The following is a 14,690-nucleotide window of genomic DNA, read 5'->3' as shown; positions in this document are numbered from 1 at the left end:
CCGCCAACTAATCCCAGCATAAATCCTGGTCCAAGGCCAAGGCTGGGTGATCACCCATTTGGCTTACCTCCCGTGTGTATGCCTCCTATCTTTGGAGTATCAACCTACTCCAACCCTGTGGTGACAACCGTGTCACCCCAGAGTCACACCATTCCACCGGGAATGGGTGTACTCCATACCATTCCACCGGAAATGGGTACGATTGGTGGAGTACCCGAAACGCAATTTGCGTTTGGAGCTTCGAGTGGGGATTCACTTCCTGCTAGCTCGTTTTTGAATGTTGCCTTACATTTCATGAGGCAACAAATGGATGAAAGCAATCACGAGATGGTCAATATGCTGACTCATCAAATGACCACTGTATTGAATCCCATAGTAGAAACGACTAATACCAGCTATCAAATTTTGGCTGAACAAATGCGTCGAATTGCTGACGTTTTTGGAGCACCTCAAGTTCCTATAGGGCAAAGGAAAAATGTTGCCCAAATACCTAATCGAGATGCCACCAATCTTGGTCAAAATGGTCAAATTTTCGAGCAAAATAGACCAAATTTTGGTCCAAATCTTCCGAGACAAAATGAGGGAAATTTTCAAGTAGACCAACCCCTAGTTTTTGCTCGAAATCCAAATGCTTCGTTTGAGCAAATTGGTCGAAATCTTGACCAAAACCTTCTGAGACAAAATGAGGGTGATTTCCAGGGAAATCAACCCTTTATTATTGCTCGAAATCAGAATGCTGATGAAATACTTGAGCAAGTTAGGCAAAATAATGTAGGGGGGCATCAAATTCAATATCCAAACAACCCGAATCATCAAAATATTGCCAATGTAGTCGAACAAGTCTTGAATCAACATGGGTTCGACGTAGGGTATGCTAATAGACCCTACTTTGTCTCAGCATTCTCTGAGACAATTTTGCAGGCTGAACTGCCTCGGGGTTGGAAAGTCCCAAAATTCACTAAATTTGCCGGAGATTCCGGTGAATCTACAGTAGAACATATAGCTAGATACGCCATAGAATGTGGAGATTTAGCTCGAAATGAAGATTTAAAGTTAAAGTACTTTTCTAGTTCTTTGACTAAGGGGGCCTTTACCTGATTCACAACCTTATCCCCGAATTCAATTCATAATTGGAATCAATTAGAAAGAAGGTTTCATGAACAATTCTTTCATGGTGAAGCGAAAGTTAGCTTAATGGATTTGGTTAATATAAAAAGAATACATAATGAATCCATTGATGATTATCTAAGTAGATTTCGACAAATGAGGTCGAGATGTTTTACTCAAATTCCAGAATATGAACTAGTCCAAATGGCTATAGGCGGATTAGAGTACTCGATTAGAAAGAAATTGATTAATCAGCAGTTAAGAGACATGTCGCAGTTAGCGACGAGAGTGAGGCAAATCGAGCAACTTAAGGCTGAAAAATTTGTCCCTAAGAAAATAGAGAAATTTCCTCGAAAAGACAAAGTGGCTTACATAGGTCTCGCTGAAGGAGAAATAGGAAGCAAGAATGATCTCGACGAAGAAGATGTTGATTTAGGGGTAAATGAGGTAAATGTAGCTGAATTAAAACCAGGACCCCCTTATGTTTGCCAATCTTTAAAACCACTCGAAATTAAGGACAAAACTCGACCTAATAAGAGTTATGCCTTTGATGTATCTAAAGTTGATCATATTTTTGACATTTTATTGAAGGATGGGCAAATTATATTATCTGATGATCATAAAATCCCTACTCTAGAACAAAGAAAGGGTCAAAAATATTGTAAGTTTCATCATGTTTATGGTCATTGGACTAATAACTGTGTTCGTTTCAGGGATCTTATTCAGGACGCCATTAAACAAGCACGATTAAAATTCGAGCAAAAAACCAAAATGTCGATGAAAATCAACTCTGATCCCATGCAAATAGAAGCTAATTTCGTGGAACCTATCGACATACTGATGGTCGATGTTGCTGAAAAACAGGGGTCATTCGATCGAGCTGTAGAAGAGTTAGAAGGAAAAGGCTCTTTGAATGACACCCTCGAAGCCTTCGAGAAGGAAGAAGCTGAAATCTTCCCAAGGGCTGGTGACTCACTGGTGGACTTTCTAACTCGAAAGAAGGAAGTAGACAGTGAGGTCATGCTGTGCCCCAGGTACAGCGCCGCTTTCGATAAAGCGGCGGCTAAAGCCTTCGAGCAATCAGAGATGAAGAAACACTATCAGGTGACCACCAACCAGGTGATCACCAAGAACAAAGGGATCCAGACCCAGAATGCCTCTATCACCATACGTGATCCCCAGACTGTTCAAAGCAGGACCTTCATACCTGCTCAAAACGTTCCAAGCAACACATGGGTTCGAAACGTGCTGCACCCATCATTAACTCGACCAAAATTGCAGATGGTCGAAAAGGGCGGACCGTCACATTCGACGGTCATGCCACAACAAGTTTTCTCACAATCCAAGTTTTTCACTCAAACTGGGTTCCATAATCCATCTGGGAGCCATTTTCAGTCGAAAAAGCCTTATTTTAAGGCTCCTATGACTAAAACTCAGTGGCGAAGGGCTCAAAGAATCAGGAAAGTTGAGCATGAAGCACAAGCCTTGGTTCAAGCTCAAGCTCGAATCCAAGCCCAAATTCGAGCTCAAAATCAAGTCCAACAAACCCAGGGAAATGCCGCCAGAAATATGCGGCATACCCCGGTTAGTGTCGAAGTCAAAATGACTAAAGAGAGAGCACCAGCAATGAAAAAGGACTTGAAGATGAAAAGCCCAGAAATTGAGTACGATGCGGATGATGAATTGATCACCGATGTATTCGAATCAGGCTTTGAAGATGATCTCGAGGATATACTTGGGGTCGTATCCATGTTGCCTGCTGAATATGTCGAAGGAATCGGCGAAGGAGATGAAGAAGACTTCTATGCCGATGACGAACCCGATAATAACCCATGGGGTTATTGTTATTTGGCAGAGGATGGTTCACTTGCTAAATCATCGGCTGTTTTCGAGAAGCCGACACGTGAAATGAAGAGTCATATGAAGCCGCTATACATTGCGGCTCGAATTGACGAAAAATTTCGAATGAACAAAGTCCTCGTGGATTCTGGGGCAGCTATCAATATTATGCCTAGTTTTTTTACTGAAAAAGATTGGGAAATCCGAAGAGGATTTGCTCCCACACAACTTGGTACTAACAGACTATGAAGGGAAATCTTCAAGTTCCAAAGGGGCCCTAATCGTCAACCTGAGGGTTGGATCTGTTTCTCGAACAACCATTTTCATAGTGGTAGCTTCTAAGGCAAGTTATAATCTATTGCTCGGGAGAGAATGGATTCATGGGGTTGGGGCAGTACCTTCGTCACTGTATCAGAAACTATGTCTTTGGAATAACAACGGAGTGTTGGAATACATCGATGGAGATCAGAGCTATTTTAAGGCTGAAGTTCATGTAAGCAGTCTCGATAGCAAAACATTCGACAAGTCTTTTGCTAACATTGCGCCACTTCGTGTAGAAGATATAGGCGGCCCTCATTTTGCCCGAAATCCTCTCCTATTAAATGCTCGTGAAATTCGACACCAGATCCGCCTAGACCCTTCGGTGGGTTTTTACGGCTTCCAAGAAATAGTGGAGGCCGAAAAGAATGGAAATGAAGAACCTTGAAAAGAGCCTTTTGGCTTGAATTTCGGCTTACGTAGCCGAAAATAAAATAAAAATGGCTCTCGAAGCCGGGGATACTTTGGAGGCCGATAAATTGAGTTCGGCCATAAAATCACAAAAAATTGAAGAAATCTCAGCCCATAAAGCCGTAGATCCAATCCAAGGCCATGCAGATATCAACATGGTTGAAAGTTTGGTTCATCTAGCCGAAAGAAGAGAAGCGGCCCTAAAAGTGGCTGAAGGATTGGAGGCTGAGTCACCATATTCGGCCATTAAGACAAATTCAGCTTATCTAGCCGAACAAAGGCACACAGAAATTGAAACATGTGTGATTCAAGAAGAATCGGTCCTAGAGACTGAAGGCAATGATGTCCGGCTTGATTGCATCTATGATGATGCACCGATTAGCTTCAAAAAAGATTCTGCTCGAAAAGGGCTAAAAATGGAGGCACAAGATCCCTTAGAAGAAGTGAACCTTGGAGATGAGAAGGAGCCGAGGTTAACTTTCATTAGTAAATTAGTCGACGAAGAAGTGAAAGACCAATTAATCAAGCTACTAAGGGAATTTAAGGATTGCTTCGCCTGGGATTATATGACCAAATGTCAGGCCTTTTGAGGGAATTAGTCGAACATCGACTCCCAATTCGACCAGAAAAGAGGCCAGTAAAGCAACCACCCAGGAGATTTGCACCAGAGATTTTGCCAAAAATCAAGGAAGAAATCGAAAGGCTCCTTAGAGCCGAGTTTATTCGTACTGCCAGGTATGTTGACTAGATCTCGAACATAGTACCTGTGATTAAGAAAAATGGATCTCTTAGAGTTTGCATTGATTTTTGAAATCTAAATACTGCTACACCAAAAGACGAATACGCTATGCCAATAGCCGATATGTTAGTAGATTCGACAGCAGGTAATGAAATTTTAAGTTTGTTAGATGGATATTCGGGGTATAACCAAATTTTTATCGCTGAAGAGGATATATCGAAAATAGCTTTTCGATGCTCCGGGGCTTTAGAAACTTATGAATGGGTAGTAATGACATTCGGATTAAAAAATGCTGGAGCTACATACCAGAGGGCAATGAACACTATTTTTCATGACATAATAGGCGAATTTTTGCAAGTTTATATTGATGATATTGTTGTGAAATCTAAGTATAAAAGTGACCATGTTGGTCATCTTCGACAAGCATTTGAAAGAATGCGAAAATATGGTCTGAAGATGAATCCTCTAGAGTGTGCTTTTGGTGTTATTGTAGGAGAGTTCCTTGGCTTTATTGTTCACCAAAAAGGAATTGAAATCGACAAGAATAAAGCCAAAGCAATATCTGAGACACAAGCCCCTTCGACTAAAAAACAACTGCAATCGTTGCTGGGGAAAATAAATTTTCTACGAAGATTTATTTCCAACCTTTCTAGCAAGGTTAAAATCTTCTCACCCCTATTGAAGTTAAAGAAAGAAGAAGAGTTTCGATGGGAGGTAGAGCATCAAGCTATTTTCAAGGAGATAAAGCAGTATCTGACAAAACCACCAGTAATGGTTCCGCCAAAGAAAGGTTTTCCCTTGAAGTTATATATCTCGACATCAGAAGAAACTATTGGGAGCATGTTAGCTCAAGAAGATGAAAATGGTGTCGAAAGAGCTGTTTATTATCTTAGTCGAATGTTGATAGGTTTAGAATCTCGATATAGTCCAATCGAGAAATTATGTTTGTGTCTATATTTTTCTTGTGAGAAATTGAAATATTATATTAGGCCTTTCGATGTACATGTTTATTCACATCACGATATAATAAAATATTTCTTGTCGAAACCTATCCTTCATGGTAGAGTTGGAAAATGGGCGTTGGCTTTAACAGAGTATTCTCTAATTTATAAACCACTAAAATCTGTAAAAGGTCAAGTCGTTGCTGATTTTGTTGTTGATCACTCGATTCCAATCAAAGAAGTAGATTTTATAAGTTTAAAGTCATGGAAATTGTACTTCGATGGATCTAGTCATAGAAATGGAATTGGAATCGGAATACTGATAATTTCACCAGACGAAATCCCAACGAAATTACTCTTCGAGATAAAATCAGCTTGTTCAAACAATGAAGCTGAGTACGAAGCATTATTGGCTGGACTTGAAATACTGCTAAATTTCGGGGCAAGAAATGTAATCATTCGAGGAGATTCTGAGTTAGTAATAAAGCAGCTAACCAAAGAATATAAATGTTTAAGTAGAAACCTCGTTGAATATTGGGTAAAAGTGAATAAGTTATTACAAGAATTTGACGAAGTCATCCTAGAACATATTCCTCGAAACAAAAACCAAGAGGCCAATGAATTACCCCAAATTGCCTCGAAATACAGAATTTCGAGTGAAAACCTGGCAAAATTAACAGAGATAAGGGAGAAGTTAGGGTCAACAAACCTTGAGATCTTAAACATAAATGACTTAACTGACCAAGATTGGAGAAAACCTTTAGTCAACTATCTCAAGGACCCCAACATTCCAACTGATCGAAAAATAAAATTTCGAGCAGTTAACTATATAATTATGGTTGATGAATAGTATAAAAAGGGTGTTGATGGCACTTTACTTCGATGTCTCAGCGAACATGAGGCTTATATTGCCTTGGCAGAAATCCATAAAGGGATCTGCGGAGCTCATTAAGCTAGAGAAAGAATGAAATGGATGTTACTTCGAGAAGGATTGTACTGGCCCTCGATGGTTAAAGATTGCTTTGACTATGCAAAATCTTGTGAAGAATGTCAAAAGCATGGTAATATTCAACACGTTCCAGCCTCATAATTACATTCAATAATTAAGCCATGGCCTTTTCGAGGCTGGGCTCTTGATTTAATTGGCCAAATTCATCCTCCTTCGACAAAAGGCCATAAATACATCATTGTAGTTGTCGATTATTTTACGAAGTGGGCTGAGGCAGTTCCATTGAAAGAAGTTACTCAAAGTGATGTTGTTAATTTTATCGACGAATACATAATTCATCGATTCGGTATACCAGAAACTTTGACAACAGACCAAGGAACTGTTTTTGTAGGTCGAAAATTAACTCAATATGCTGAGTCCTTGAATATAAAAATGATAACTTTGACACTATATTATGCCCAGGCCAATGGACAAGTAGAGGCAGTAAATAAAATTTTGATCAAGTTAATTAAAAAACACATTGGATCAAAGCCAAGAAATTGGCATGACACTTTAAGCCAAGTATTATAGGCATATAGGAATTCCCCAAATGAGGCCACGGGGACACCCCCATTTCGACTTGTTTATGGCCATAAAGCCGTTTTACCTGTCGAGGTGAATCTACAATTAGTTAGATTACAGCGGCAATTCAAATTACCAAGTGAAGATTATTGGGCCTTAATGTTTGATGAATTGAATGCCTTGGATGAAATTCGCTTAAGTGCCTTAGAGAAAATGATTCGACAAAAAAAAAGAATTACGAGGTCATATAACAGAAAAGTACAAGGCAAGTTTTTTAATGCTGGTGAATTAGTATGGAAAGTAATTTTACCGTTCGACAAAAAATCAAGGAAACTTGGAAAATGGTCACCCAATTGGGAAGGCCCCTTCGAGATTGAAAATGTGTTTTCAAATAACGCATATTCAATTCGAGAACTTAGAACTAATAGTCGAATCATGTCGATTAACGGTAAGTACTTAAAACCATACAAACCAGAAATACATGAAGTAAAAATAACTTAAGTCAAGGCAAATAAAAGATAATTCGAGTAGTAAAAAGGCCAAATGAATAAATATCATTTAAAGCAAAATTCGAGTATTTACATTAAAATAACTACTAGAATTCAAAGAAAAATACATGAAAAAAATCAAAAAGGAGGCTTCGAGCGCATTTCAGTGTAAACGGCTCTCAAATTTTGATATCTGGTTTCAAGAGCCGTACATTGTGCATCTAGACTCAAAATATCCTTCATAGCTTGAGCTCTCTCTATTGTCAGGGTCTTCACATTTTCTATAAAAAAATTTCTTTTCTTCTCACAAGCCGCACTAGCTTTTTTCAGCATCTCTGACTCCTTTCGAGTTGTTTCTCTAAATCAACGATTCTAGCATCAACCTCTTTCTGCTTCATATCGGCATTGGTAGCTGATTCCTTCAGTTTGACCAACCCAGTTCAAGCATCTTTCAATTTATTAGAAGCAGAGTCCTGCATAGCTCGAGCTTGATCTTGTTTAGAACCAACCATAGCAGTTTGGTCTATAATGGCTAAAGAGTCGATGAAAAGAGATTCAAAACGTTGGAGCCCTTCAGGAAATGTCGAGAGCTGAACTTTCAACGAAGAAAGTAAACCCTTGATCTTGGCAACCAAGTCCTTGTCAGTTGGAAGATGCTTTATCACTGGCGCATCAAAGACCAAGGACCTAAGCTCTTCGAGTAGTTTTTCAGTTGATTCAGTGGGCTTGGAGACTTCTGAGTGTGACCCTGAAGGAGTATGAGATGAAGAAGAAAAGGTGAAGGTACCAGCCAAAATTTTGTCGATGGCCCCCTCTGGATCTTCCTCCACCATGGCATTAAAATCATCCAAGTTCATTTCTGAGTTAATGGATGATGCTGGTGGCACAACTTCAAGGCTGGGAGGACCTTCGACAGAAATTTGGAGGTTTTCAGGAACTTGGTTTCCCTCTTTAGCTACATTCTCCTCAACTTCATGCAAGGGCCCCTCCTCTTCTGAGTGATATGTAACAACATCAACCTCAGGAGAACCCAGAGGCGGTGTTTGTCGAGATATAGGGGGCACCTAGAGAAAAAGAAGTGAGAAAATTCACAAGTATGAAGACCAGATTTCGAGCAAAATCATGCCTTACCTCAATTTGAGCTTGATCTTCAGAACTCGAGCTAGATGAGCTCGAAGAAGCATCTGAAGAAGAGCTCGAAGTCCCAGAACTTGAAGACGAAGTTGCTTCATTCCCCAGTGCCAAGTTTTGGGAAGCAACTTCACGGTTCTTTTTCGAGCTTTTTTGAGATTCCTCAGGAATAGGGGTCAAGCGCTTTTTTGATTCCTGTTGAACCCTAGGAGGAGAATTGACACTTGGAGTGTCATCAATTGAAACCTGTTACAAAGAAAAGGTTAAGGTATTGCTCGAAAAAATAGAATTTTACTCGAAAAAGCACAAAATACTTACCTCCGCTGACGGAGTCGAAGGTTGATCAGAAGTTGGCTGAACAGGAGTTGGAACAGCCATTTTGACAGAAATTTTGGATTTGGCAAGATTTGTGGCTTTGGTAGTCTTAGCCTGGAAGATGAAAAAATTTCCAAATAATAAGCATCTCGAGAAAAGCAAAGTAAAATTAAACCCAGATCAAATGTTTACCTTAGACACCCCAGAGGTAGCTTGGGGTGTAGATGAATCCTTTTGTAGGGTTTTTGAAGAAGAACTTTCTCGAGTAGATTTCTGTTTTTTCTTAGGAGGCTCATCTTCTTCCCAATCCTCTTGGTCATATCGACCAACAAAAGGTTCTGTTGGAAGAGCTATAAAAGTACTCGAAAAAGGTTAAAATCAAATAAAAAATACAAAAGGTATTTCGAGGAAAAGTAGGGTAAACCTTACCATCTTTGAACTTTGTAAGGATTCTTACATCTTGAATATCAAGATGAAGAGGGTAAGAGTAAGTTTTAAAAGAAAACCTCGAAGCTGTTACTCTATTTTGAGGAGGAGCTAATTCGTTCAAAATAGTTGAAGGTAAATCGACCTATTTTGGTGAAATTATTGGTAAAGCCAGAGCAAAATTACAGTTTGGCAAAGGGGGAAAAGTTGGTCGAAATTTTTTGAAAAGGAGTTCCTCTATGAACTTTTCAAAAGGATGAAATTCTTTGTATCTATTAACCCTTTCTTTGGTTTTCTCTCTTAAAGAAAGAGCAGCCTCAAAAATAGTTTGAGATATCCTCTGGGGTAAGTAAAGCACTTTAAAAAATCGCTCAAAAGATTGAATTTCTCGAATATGCGTACCTCTCGTCTTGGCTTTTGGATCTCCCTTCTGAAACACAGAAAAAGCACTGGTCATCTTCTGGTAGCAAGCTTCGATAGAAATATCACATTGTTGATAATAGCTAGACCACCAATTCTCATATGCTTGTGTGCTATAGAAAGAAAGCTCGAATTCTACAGAAGAAAGCTTTGGCCTACATTTTCTAAAGAAACTAATGCTTCATTCAAATTGTCAATGCTTTTTCGAGCATTATCCAAGACACTCTGATTTGTCCCTTGAAGCATAAGAGTTGGCCTGAGCTGGCTTAAGCCAAATTGTCGAGCCACCAAATTTGGCTGATAAGCGACCACCTGATAAGGTCTTGGAGTGAAGCTACAGAAAAGAAGTTGACAAGAGAGGAAGTGCCTCCAAATTATCAAACTCTCAGCCTGGGCACCTAGAGTTTTCGACGGGAAAGGGCACTTGAACCAAACTGGTTCAATTTTTTGAGAAGAAAATGAGGCTAATTGAGGACTGAAGGTATGTAGGTTCAAAAAGAAAGTAAAATATTGTCGAAAAGCATCACAATAATGCTTTTTAGCAATACTTGGAGTAAGAAAAATAAGTCGAAAACCCTCTATTTCTCGAGAGGTATGAGGAGGTTCAGAACTTTGTAACTTATCTTTAAAAATAGCATTCAGCCACAGCTGAAGCAACCAAAATGGACCACTAACGACAGGTAAAGACTCATTAGATCTTAAAGAAGCCACTGCTTCGTTCAAATTTTCATAAAGATTCCCTAGGGTAAGCTTCCCGAGGCATATTGAAGATTCTTCATGTAAAAGCTAGGCAAGAGTAAGAAGGGCTTTTGGAACTTGGAGTGACCTCGAGCAAAAAACATATGCCGAAAGCCAGAACATAAGAAAAGCAACATGTTCTTCATCAGTAACTGGACCATCTCTATTCATGTTGAGAGAGATGAAGAGTTGATAAGAAAGTTTTTGAAAATTAGGAATTACATCTGGTTTTTTAGGATGGGAATCTGGTCGAAATGAGGGGCCAGTAGGCTTGAGCCCAGTAATAGCAGCAACATAAAAAAGAGTAGGGGTTATCATACCGCAAGGAACATGAAAAGAACTGGTACTTTGATTCCAAAAGAAGAAAGAACTCATGATCATGGGAAAATTATAAGACAAATTGTACCTGGAAAGTTGAATTATGTCGTAAATCCCTATCACTTTCCAGCTATCTTGTTTTTCCTTTTCAACTCTATCTAACCAAGGAAGATAAAGATCTTTAGTAACTGGGGGCATAGTACGAAAGATTTTTTGTAAATTTTGGAGGGAATCTAGATTATATTTCGAGGAAAAAGCCATGATCCCTTCGACAGAAAAAGGAGAATCAACAGAGTCCTGAGGAACAAAAGGACCTAAAAATGCATGGGGCTTCGAGTTCATTGTAAAAGGAATAAGTACCTGGGATTTCCAAATAGCCAGCTTCTCCTCTTCGAGAGGCGGCTCAGGTAGGTAGCTCGAATGACCAATAGGCACGAGCTCAACATTGGAGAGAGCCAACGGGACCTTAGACTTAGAGGCCATTTCAACAAGAAAAGAGAAGATAGGAAAGAACTGGAAGAGATTTCGACACAAAAGTAGAAGAGAGAGAACAGAGCTCTTAAGAGGGGAGTAAAATATGAAAGTGTAAAAAATGGGAAGGTAACTTCGCCTTTTTATACTGGTCCCCAACCTCGTGCAAGGCCCATACAAGAGCCCAAGTCCAGAGTATTTTGGCACTTAGTGGGAAGATGAAGAGATAGTGAGGTGTCTTTTCGATCAAAAATGGCCTTAAATCCCCAACAGAACGGAGCACGTCTCAATAATGAGACATTTTCGGTAACTGCCAAGCAGTACCTGCATTTATTGCGCCGACTTTGGACGACGTGCCTGACATAAAGCAGGTAAGTGGCAAAGACGCCATAAGAAATGGCGGGAAAATTAGAAAATAAAAATTTTCCAATTAAATATCAAAATAAAAAATATTAAAATCTCATTAACCTGAGATATTAATATTTTGGGGGGCATCTGTTTGGGATAAGGAAAATTTTCTAAGTTAAAAATCATCTTGAAGGAAACTACATTTCAACAAGTTTTGAGGGTCAAGAAGGAGCCAAAAACCTGGACATAAGAGAAATATTGGAAGATCTTTGGTTTTAATTAAAAGGAATACATTTCGAGCTATTTTAGGAGATTTTTGTCACATTGTTGATTTTTCTCTAAACTGCTTGAAAGACAAGAAAATATTCTAAGACCACAAAACTAAAGGCTTTTTCGAGAAGTTTTGAGGAGTTTTTAAGTCACTGACATCCAAAACTACTCGAAAAATAGAACTGGCAAAGAAAATATTCCAAGTCCACAAAACTGATGGTTTTTCGAGGAGTTTTGAGGAGTTTTCAACTCCTTGACACCCAAAACTGCTCGAAAAGCAGGAAGTGGTAAGAAAATATTCTAAGTCCACAAACTTGGCTGAGCTCCAGATTTCCTCCAGAATTGCTCAAAAAATAAGAAGTGGTCAGAAAATATTCTAAGTCCACAAATCTGGTCGAGCTCTAGAGTCCCTCTAGAATTGCTCGAAAAACAGAAATGAGCAAAGAAAATGTTCTAAGTCCACAAGACCAAGACAGACTCTTAAAACTTCAGAATAGCTCAAAAAAAGAAGTCAAGAAGAAATTATTCTAAGGCCATAACATTAAAGGAGTCTCCTAGGTTTCTCTAAAAAATACTCGAAAGATAGGAGTCTTGAAAAATCCAAAGGCGGTTACCAGCAGTTATCATTATTCACCATTACGCAAAGAAGATCATGGGCGATAGCGGTTACGAAAGAAGCCCCAACGAACAGCACGATCACAAGCAATCGTGGATAGTGAGCATCAACAGTTGAAGGCAGTTACTAAGAAGTGCCCGCAAAAGGAGGAAAACAGTGGTAATCATCATGTCTATAAATACTCCAAAGCACCATTTCACAGGGGACAACTTTTTGCACCCAGACACCGCACCTAAACACTCTGAGACACTGAAACCCTGCACCGTGCCAGACATCAGCTACAAGGAGACCTACGGTGGCCGTTGTTTGCCGTTGTGAGGAGTCGTACGTTTACATTTCAACATATTTACATTCCAGTACCTTTACACTCTGCATTTCAATTCAAGTTTCTTCGTTTGTTTGCTTTTGTTCTTGTTTCTGCAATTCATTTCTTATTTCATACTTTTCTGTAATGAACCTCTATGTTTGAGTCAATTCTGCACGTTTAATATTTCACTATTCTTGCTAAATTGCTGAATTCACGCGCCCATTTCATTGTTACGTTAACAACACACTTAAAAGAACCTAAAGAGGACCTAAATCCAGCCCCCAAATTGATCTTTGAATTATTTGTTTACAACTGTCATTTTTCACCGTAAACACACCCACATGAAGCACCCTATAATTTGCAGCGAGAGTGGGAGAGTCATCGTGTCTCATCACTTTGTGCTTGTTTTTGAGGCCACACGGAACCGCTACATTGTCTTCCATGGGGTTGTAGTATTTGGGAGAATGACTCTCGAAATATACTCACGTAAATTACCAAAATATATCAACAGCTACCATTCAAGGTGAGTACAAAACGTGCTTGTTCTACACGGATCAGTTCAAGGAGCAGTGCATTGATATTGTTGATGGCAAGAAGTTGATTTTAAAGAGAATCTAAGAGACAATGTGGAAATGCAGAAGTTGATTTTAAATTCATGATATTAGAGGTAGGTGCTTGGTGTTGTTGATGGCAAGAAGATGGAGTTTTGAGAATAAGATGAAAAAAAAAGAGAGGAAGAGGTGTCAAAAATAACGTTAAAGATATGAATAGGAAGACGATGAATAATGCTACTATACATGTGACACAAAACGACAAATTTTTTTAACAAAGTTTGAGTTTTTAATGGAACATGACCTATTTAAAACTTTTATAAAAGTTAGAAAACTAAAATGAATAAAAAAAAGTTAGAGGACAAAATCAAATTTTACCTTAAAGTTAAGGGACAAAAAGAGTAATTTTGCCTAGAAAATAAATTTAGAATTATATTACAAATAATTTTCCCAGTTTAAATATTTTTGCAAATAAAAATAATTATAAAATGTGAATATTTATATTTTAAATTAAAATAACTAATAATAATTTAGATAAATTAATAAATAAGAGTAAAATTAAAAATTTAACAGTTATTTTATTTATTAATTATGTAGTATATAAATATACATTTTAATTATATTATAATTAATATATTATTTAATGCTATAAAATAACTAATTTTATGCATATATATATATATATATATATATATAGTAAACTGTTTCAATTTATAAGATAGTTATTATATATTTTTTATGTTATATTAATGATATAATGTAATTAATTTTACATATTAGTTAATTTAAAATAAGAAAATCATGTATATATATACAATAATTTATATAAATTAATAAATAAAAGTGGATATTTACGATTAAATTATTATTTTATTTTTATCAATACGTTCATGTGTGTGAAAATTTTATATGTTCGGTTCAATTTTATTTTATTTTTGATAAAATTCATCTCATTTTAAAGAAACAACTGTTAGTGTTTATCTATTTTTTTTTGCTTTTTCCCGATAGTCGGATCAATCATGTTACAGTGTTGATTTGTAGGCCCTTTGGCAAGGTTTTAGAAAATCACGAAGCGGGGAGGGCGAAAGGCAATCAGAGGAATGCTGGTAACAGAGTGAAAATTAGTGACTTAAGAGTATATTAAAAAAGAATAAGTTAGTCTATTGAGGAAAAGACAAAACAACCTCATCGAAAATGTCTTTGGTTCTTGAGATTTTAAAGATGAAGTTATTTACTTTATTAATTTATTTTTGGTGATATAAACTTTCGAGTGTAAAAACAATTAGATTTTCCCGAGGAGGTGATTACTCCTACCTAAACTTTATCCTTTTCCTTTACCGTTTTACGAAGAAACAATGTGGAAAGTGTAAAACAGCGTTAGTTTGTATTTCCCGTTTCACCTCTACATTTTTATTAAAATAAATAA

The sequence above is a fragment of the Abrus precatorius genome, unplaced genomic scaffold (assembly GCF_003935025.1).
Source record: "Abrus precatorius isolate BTA unplaced genomic scaffold, Abrus_2018 Scaffold9, whole genome shotgun sequence".
NCBI classification, from domain to species: domain Eukaryota; kingdom Viridiplantae; phylum Streptophyta; class Magnoliopsida; order Fabales; family Fabaceae; genus Abrus; species Abrus precatorius.
Note: the sequence above shows the minus strand (reverse complement) of the source record.